This window comes from Alosa alosa, chromosome 15 (assembly GCF_017589495.1).
Source record: "Alosa alosa isolate M-15738 ecotype Scorff River chromosome 15, AALO_Geno_1.1, whole genome shotgun sequence".
Lineage (NCBI taxonomy): Eukaryota > Metazoa > Chordata > Actinopteri > Clupeiformes > Clupeidae > Alosa > Alosa alosa.
This window is the reverse complement of record NC_063203.1, coordinates 7,373,836-7,382,416: the sequence shown is the minus strand read 5'-3', so window position 1 is coordinate 7,382,416 and position 8,581 is coordinate 7,373,836. Positions and strand designations below refer to the sequence as shown.

General features: G+C 39.7%; 2 long non-coding RNA genes across 2 annotated transcripts; one reads left to right on the top strand and one right to left on the bottom strand.

Annotated features, from left to right (window-relative positions):
- The first annotated feature begins 2,396 nt into the window (after window positions 1-2,396).
- LOC125308713 lies at window positions 2,397-3,151 on the top strand. The gene is made up of 3 exons (XR_007195945.1): window positions 2,397-2,486; window positions 2,679-2,727; window positions 2,903-3,151. It is a non-coding gene; the product is annotated as an uncharacterized LOC125308713 (long non-coding RNA).
- A 2,054-nt stretch (window positions 3,152-5,205) lies between these two features.
- LOC125308549 lies at window positions 5,206-8,475 on the bottom strand. The gene is made up of 3 exons (XR_007195910.1): window positions 8,264-8,475; window positions 5,834-5,999; window positions 5,206-5,619 (listed from the first exon to the last, which is right to left on the bottom strand). It is a non-coding gene; the product is annotated as an uncharacterized LOC125308549 (long non-coding RNA).
- Between the last annotated feature and the right edge of the window lie 106 nt (window positions 8,476-8,581).

The window sequence follows — 8,581 nt, the reverse complement described above, 5'->3', positions numbered from 1 at the left end:
ATGCATTTATTTGACATTGGCGCTTTTAAGTCGGTAAAGGAAAGGCAGATGTCATTCTCATTGGTTTAAATGATGTTATATGCCCCAAACACACCCATGACTGATTAAAAAACCTAGGAACACCTTGTTGCGCCATGCGCTCGACGTTTGATAATGAAAACCCTTCCAATGTGGACTGGACATCCTACTAAATTTTAATAAGATTTTGACGAGTGACGATGCGCTTTTGACTGTCATGATAGGGCCCATAGGGTGTTTCGGGTCTTACATCAGACACCCTCACCCGGGCGACCCAGCCGGGGGTGATCAGGCCCCGACTTGTGTCCAGGTAGTGCACTACGCCACGTGTCCCCCCTCCTTAACCAGAGCCACCGTGAAGCCTTTTCAGCAGCTTCCAGGATGTTCTTGATGGCTCTTTGCCTGTGCAGACCGCAAATCCCTAAGAGTGCCAGGACCCGGTGTAAAGACTGGCCTGCGAAGCTCCTGCAGCCCACTTCAACAGGCTCACAGCGGGCCTTCCACCCATTCTTCCACCCAACACTCCAGGTTAGCGTACTTGGCCCTCTTCCTTTCCTGGGCTTCCTCCATCTTCCGAGGGGACAGTTAGTTCCAGTAGCACCACCTGCTTGCTTGCCGCGGACATCAAGACCATGTCTGGTCGGAGTGATGTGACTGCAATGGTGTCCGGGAATCTCAACTGTCTCCCTAGATCAAATAGGAGGTGCCAGTCTCTTGCTGTTGCGAGCAGGCCCCCTTGGGTCTTTCTGGGGGGCTGAGGCTTCTCGCCTGCTCGGACAAAGGCAATACAGACTTGGTTGGATGATGCTGCTTGCTGATGTTCATGCCAGTGCAGATGGTGTCTGCTACTGCCTTTAGGACCTGGTCATGGCGCCAACGATAACGCCCATCTCCCAAGGCCTTAGAGCAGCAGCTGAGGATGTGCTCTAGTGATCCCCTAGAAAAAATAAACTCTATATCAACAACCCCTGTTCCACCAACCCCTGTACTACATATAGGCCTATACAGGTAGGCCTATACAAAATTGCATTGTCATTGATAATGTGGAACATGTTTATGCTTAACTTCAATGGGTTTCATCATCTGTTCCTACCATGTATCATTACTGCAACATGTCCTTACTGCAATAATTATGGCTGCTGCAGTAAAGACCTCCTGAAATTACATTTCTCATGCCCAATAGTCAATTTCACCCACTTTTGTGTCATTGTTTTTACTGATACCGCAAAATGAAAAAAAATGAATTTTATTTGTCTTCAAAAATAAAGACCATCACCGGCGCACACTGGTGTAATATTAGGAATTCTTTGTAAGAAATGAACAACACAAAACAAAACGGAACTTTAACTGAGAATTGCAGAACATAAAGCAGCAATTAGAAACATCAATATGGATTATATCATCACTAGACATTACAAAGAGAAAAACCATGGACCATGAGTGCAACCCCATCCAAGACGGGACAATTTAATTAAACAACTTTTAAGAAGACAGGCTTTTTGGATCCATGAATTAAATACAGTTGAAGCCAATGGACTTAATGAATTAAAAAATGGACACTGACCAAGAAAAACCTGGTCTAGTCAAATGCACAATTCTACACAGCTTTTTTGAGAGTCAAAAGTCTAACAAATGGCTAGACCTTAGCAATGAGTCCCTAACAACACAATGCAAAACTGTGCTGGTGTGCTTGGATAAATGTCCTTGGGATTTTTATTCAGTCATTCGAATATTATTGGGTTCATTTGTTGGGTTTGTTCAATTGATGTTGCGCCCAAAACACACCCATACTTGTGGATGCAAGAACTTATTCAGCCGTCAAACTAGCAAAAGTGGACAGGACAAACCCTCACTACGCTTAAACCATACGCTTCAGGCCATGTGTTTTAGATCATCAAAATAGGGCCCAATGAGAATGAAAACAAGAAATGGAGGACATCAAATGTTAGGTCTCAATCACAGCTGTAACTATTTTAATTGAGGTGAAATCAGCTAGGCCTACATTATGAGTCTGAAATGGCCTTCAGACAGTTCATTACTCTGGCATTCATTTGTTATCACTCAGCAAGCCCATCTGATCCAACTGTTACTCTGCAGAATAAAGGCTATAAACCAAACTGTAAAATTATATGCAGAGTAATTGAATGGTTCCATCTGAGTTGCTATATCAGTATACCACATCATAAAATTGTCACAAAGGAACATGATTAGCCTACCTCTAATTCATCACAGCTGACCTGCTTTAACATGTATGTCCTCTCGATAGCCCTATACCCGCAGAGATTTTCAGGGCTATGATTTATCTCAGACTTACTTCATCAGTATTTAAATTTAAATAATGCTTCCTTCCTCTTTTATGCATGCGCTTCATGTTCTTCCTTGTTTGTGTAAACCGTAGTCTTAGTTTTCACACTTGCAGTAATCAGCTCACCCATCGCATTCATGGATACAGAGCACCTGGATACAATGTAAGTGAAATAACAGTAACAGAAACTTTTTATATCTTTAGTGATGTTTAATCAGATTCGCTGTTCATGCTGGATAAAGTATAAAGAGAGCAACAGCTGCTTGAATAGATTGCTGGTCTAACTGAGATACTTTGACTTTCTAAATTGCTACAAGTTAATATCTGTATTTTTCCTCCCATATAATGGAATTAGGACCACAGTCAAAGAAAGAATTTAAGCTAGAAAGGTGAAAGTTGATATGGTAGGTACATCTTTATTAGTTAATAGTTGGTGGACAAAATTTGCATGAAGCATTTTTAATTCTAAATGTATGATTAGTCAATCTGGACTGTTATCAGTGATGGGTTGCCTGGTTAATTTCACCTCTAGAACATTTTAGCTAAATAACTACCCTTCATATTTCTCTCTATTTGTAGAATGGTTTGCGTAGGCTCTTTGGGAAAGGAAATGAGCCACCAGTGTCTGTTTCAGAAAACAGAAAACACCCCCCATCATCACTCCTTAAGCTCCACTGCTTCTTCAGGGGCTTTCCTATCCAGCACGTACAGTAATAGCTGCTCGTGTGCAAGCCACAGAGTCTGCACATGCTCTGTTGCTGCTGTTTCTTATGCAAGTGATCCCTCCGATGGGGCCTCGTCCCTCTCACGCATCCCAAGAGCAGAGTCTTCCACCTGCCTTAACCAGTGCCTTTCGCTGGAGCCTGGAGTACGATTTGTGTGTGTGTCACAGTGACAATGACGGCAGTGAGGCCGAACGTCTGGTCTCCTACCTCGAGGATACGGTCAGAGGCCTACGCTGTTTTCTGCCAATGCGAGACTGTCCTCTCGGTAGCCCTATACCCACAGAGCTTTGCAGGGCTGTGCAGAACAGCCACTGCTGGGTATTCTTGATGACATCATATTTCCTGCAGAGTGAGTGGTGTATTTACCAGATGCACCAAGCGTTGTCAGAAGCACCCATGTCAAACAGGATTATACCCACAGTCCTTCATTTGCCTTACTCAAGTTGTCCAAAGGAGTTACGTTTCTATTACATTATAGACCTGAGCCAAAAAGCTAGTGGAAACCGTGGATATGAACTTGTTTACAAGGCAGTACTTCATTGTGAGTACAATATTTTAGACACTATTACATCATTGGTGCATATATGGGAAATGAATATGCTTTCTGTTGACTAATGATATCTGATGAAGGGCTGGGGCCCAAAACGTCACATGTGGTGATATAGCCTACAAATAAAAAAAACACTAAGGAGCAGATTCTGGTGTGCGGACTCAACGTTCTTCTACTTGCTTGTGCCTTCCTGTCCAGCACCCAGTACTCAACTACTTGGATGTGCGTGCTGCACTCTTGAACCCAAATGTGTATATTAAAATCAGTTCCTCCCATTCCATTATATGTACAAATCCATGAACACATGGGTTGATATGTGTATATGTTTTCTTTTTAATGATCTCGGTCTAATAATACTGTTTTTTCTCATTTTTGTGTGCCATGCACTCCCATCTTCTGACCCCCAGCTGGGTGAAGTTTAGAGACATTGGAAATAGCTATGCCAGATAATTTGCCAGCCATGGGCTCTTCTGATTTTTTAAATGTGCATCGAGTTTCATCTGACCCCTCGAACAACTTTTGATACACCTTGATACACTTTTGCTCTCTGTTTCAGATCTGGAAGGTGGTGTGGAGAAGGTCAACAGTAGCACAACCTCTACAGCTGCCATTTCTGACACTGAAAAAGATTTCAGTTCCTTAAAGGAAACGGATGCAAATGTGCTTTATAATTCAACCATAGGGCAACAAAAGTCTCCACAGTCACGTAATGCATGTAACGTCATGTGATTTCATAGCCTAGAAATCTAGACACACGCTAGCAGCAGTGGCTCCGGCTTGCCAGGCTAGTGATTTCATTGTTTACTGGGATTGTGAAAAGTGAAGTTGATAGGCATTTCATGTCATCAAATGCAGACAAGACCAATTATTTTACCTTATAATATGATGCATATATTTTCTGCACAAATCCATTGTATTGTGTAAAATTATTCACAGTAGATTATATACATTTTTTTTTACTTATACTACTGATATACAAGTTATTTTGCACTCTGTAAAGTGCTTACCATTGTCAGATTAATCTTACTTTGTCTCAATTAAGACATATGCATATTCATGTTGTTTTATCCAATATTAGTTGTGCATATGTATAATTCTATACACACACTGTAAAAAATTTACCGTAAAATTCAAAGTAACTTACTGGCAACAACTGGCCAATATGAATATGTTTTACAGTAAAGGTACTGTACTTCTATTTACAGTATTTTATGTATTTACTGTAAATGGAAGTACAGTGCCTTTACTGTAAAACGTATTCACAGTAACTTACTGGCCAATTGTTGCCAGTAAGTTACTGTGAATTAATTTTACAGTAAAGGTACTGTACTTTTTTAGCTGTGTTTTTTTAAGCTATTAATTATCATTAATAGAATCACCCATATTCTAAAATATTACAATTACATTACATTACATTTGGCTGGCGCATTTTTAACCAAAGCGACTAACAACATGGTAACAGTTAAGTTTTAAAGCAATTCTCTCAACAATTTTAGGACAATTTAAAAACGGTACAGTACAGTAAGAATAAGTGAGTGCTGTTTTTAAACACTTGAGTGTCAGTTCAAGACGGCTGACAAGTGCTAGGATCAGCAAGACTTGTTGTAAGTGGTGCTATGAGGAGATGCTCTCTAAAGAGCTGGGTCTGGGACAACAAGAAATTGTTAACAGTTATTTATTTTAGACATTTGGTGAACAGGAACATGACAAAACAGGTACAACATAAGTTAGGGATAATGGACGACACGCCATTAGACTATCCAAAGTTAACATGATGGAACAATAATGTGAATTGATAAAATACGGTCAAAAAAAATAACCAACCTTATTTGCACGTTTTAAAGAGCAATGATTAACACAATGGCAATATTGAAATAAAATAAAACATTGAACAATAATGAACATGTGCATGAACATTTAAAACAGAAATGAAAAGAAACTTCTTACAAATCTCATTCCCCTGCCACTTGATAAAAAGGTCTATGGTCCCCTGACCTTGGAGACCCAGAATCCCAGTTGTCCTGAAAATTAAATAAGAAAAAACATTAACAATTACTTTGTATTGCACCACATGTGAAGATGGTGATGTCGGAGTTCTGTCAAGGTACTTATGCTATTATATTATTATTATTATTATTATTATTATTATCAAATTATGATTAATTATAGTATACCCATATATACATATATTATTTATTATTATTATTATTATTAAAGCTATTATCAGAACCTCACCTGCATCTAGTCAGTTAGCAAATAGAATTCAGTGAGGTCCCTGATGAAGGAGATTACATGGGGGTTCATGTATGACGTCTTCTGCTTCACCACTCTCTCAGTCGTCTTGCTCATCTGCTCCTTGGCAGTGCACTTGTTGGAGTCAGGATTAATCCTGACTAAAAACCTATGAACATAAGTATAGGAGTTAGGGGGTGGGGCAATATGTACATGTTAATGAGTAACAAGAGCAATGAGCGATGTAGAATCATACATGAAGACCAGCTGACAGGCATTTCACATCACAACAGGAGTTAGACAAGGCTGTTTACTTTCCCCATTACTATTCCTTTTAGTGGTCAGTGTTGGGAGTAACGAGTTACAAAAGTAATGTAATTACTGTAATATATTGCTTTTTGCTGTAACGCGGCAATGTAAGGCATTACAAAAAAATTGGGTAGTATTTTACTCGGTACAAACTTCAGTAACGCGCATTACAATGCAATGCATTTTAACCTGAAATTAAGTGGTATTATGTATTGATACATATTCGCAAACAACACTGCGAGAACAGAGGAGAAAAAATCTGCGCAAATAGCAGAACGTAGCTCCTGTTACTGGTTGAAGATGACTGTGGCTGGCTGCAACTGACTCAATGGACATAAGCCTATACGCTCATTATTTTCAATTTATCAGAGACAACTAGGATATGAAGAACAGTTAAGTGCACTTTGTGTGTGAAACCGAAAGATCTCTATACCTCGCAAAATAGCACAATTAATTTAATGACACATCTAGAGCGGTGCCACGCTAATCTTTTTGATTCTTGATAAAGCATAAATGCTCTTCTAGTGCATGTCAGCTTTGTGCTGTGAATTTGAATTAAAGAGAATGAAGGGATAGAAATGTAAAAAAGATGGGGACTTGGACTTAGGTCGCAAAAACAGTGACTTCAGACATGACTTGCGACTCCACTCGGACTCGAGCTTTGAGAATCCTGAACAAGCTGTATTTCATGCAATTATTGCTTTTTTATCTAAATGTATTCATGTATTTCTATTTTATTTTATTGCTACATATACTTTGGGCGGCATTGCCCCTTTGCCATAATGTGCAACGTAACGCATGCGCTATGTGCGCACACTCACAGATATATAAAAAAGAAATGCATTGACCATGGCGACAAGAAGTCCTCCTGGAGTTGTGCCTTTTATCGTTACTTTCAGTTACAATAACTTCGTACACAGAGGAAATAAGCGAACAGCTACATGCAAGGTGCCAGGATAAACTAGAAAATGTAATTTCGAGGAAATTACCAGTGCATGAAAATATAAACATACTGTATATTAACATAAAATGCAAAACAAACTTTCATTTGGTTAAATTGAAAGTTAAAAAAAAAACTATTAAATTATTTAATAGTGAATTATTGCAGTGAGGACATTTATTTTGAAACAGTTGTGGGCAGAGGAAATAGGAACAGAAGAGTCTTAAAAGAGCCAGATTGTATGCTTAAAGCCTGAGACAGAGTTTATAGTTTAAAAGTTAAATTTAGATAGTGTAATGGATGTTGATAGACAGAAAGTTGAATGGATGTTGATAGGCAGATTGTTTAATGGATGTTGGTGGATAGTTTAATGGGTGGATGAGTGAATGGTTTGAAGAGGATGAATGGATAGAAAGTTGGATGGAATGTGCCCAGGGGCGCCTTAATACCACCTGAGGCCCCTGGGCTATATGTTTTTAAGCCCCCCAAACCGCAAAATACTAATTATGATACCCGCCCACGATCTGACCCGGGCTATTTACATAACGTGCGCTTTTGGTTGATATAGCCTAACATCCAGTGTAGCCGATCATTATTGAGCCTATGTAAAACATTTACAGAAACAGGAACAGAAAGCCCTTAATCACGTCAGCCTACCCATGACATCGCTTATCAAAAAGGTTAGCCTACTGCACGAAAACAACAGCGTTGAACTTTTACAACACTATAGGCTAAGTTAAAAGATGGGTTACACATATGGACGTTTCAAGCTTTTCAAAAGTGCATGTGTTTGTCGTGTCGGGGGGTTCCCCAGGAGGTTTTTTGAAATTCTGTCTACTTAACACACCATTCTAATACAGATTGGGAGGGACAGAAATAATTTTAGCCTACAGAACAAGCAGCTGGCTCATGTGACGTGAACATTGGCTACCTTATGCATTATCACTACACTTCACAACATGGAGACATATCTCACGTTAACAATCAGAAAACATAACATAGAATATTATTTGTGCGAATATGGGTTAGCACAAACTTAGCTTTTGGTGAACGGAGATGCAGATCACTAATTCATTTCTTTGCACAACAGCCCATGTTCTGCATTCACTCCCGTGAGACAAGTGAAATAGGCCTACATGTTTTTAAAGCCGTTTCATTGCCAGGCTATTTGCTACGATATTTACCTGCTATGCCTTCTGTTTTCATGGACAGTTACAGGAATCCACGTCATTCGTTTATCATTTTATGATAATATTATCATTTTGTTACACTTCAGAAGAGAAGACAAAGGGGGCGTCTGCATCGATGTCATTGTAGAGCAGTGCAATGTGCTCAATTATGTAGGCTAGCTCCAGAGTAGGCTAATGACTGACGCCGCGAATACGGACACGGCCGTTTATTATTATTGATTCATTATTATTATTAGGAGGCCCCTCATTGGTCGAGGCCCCTGGGCTTCAGCCCAGGTAAGCCCCTGCATTAAGGCGCCAGTGATATAAAGC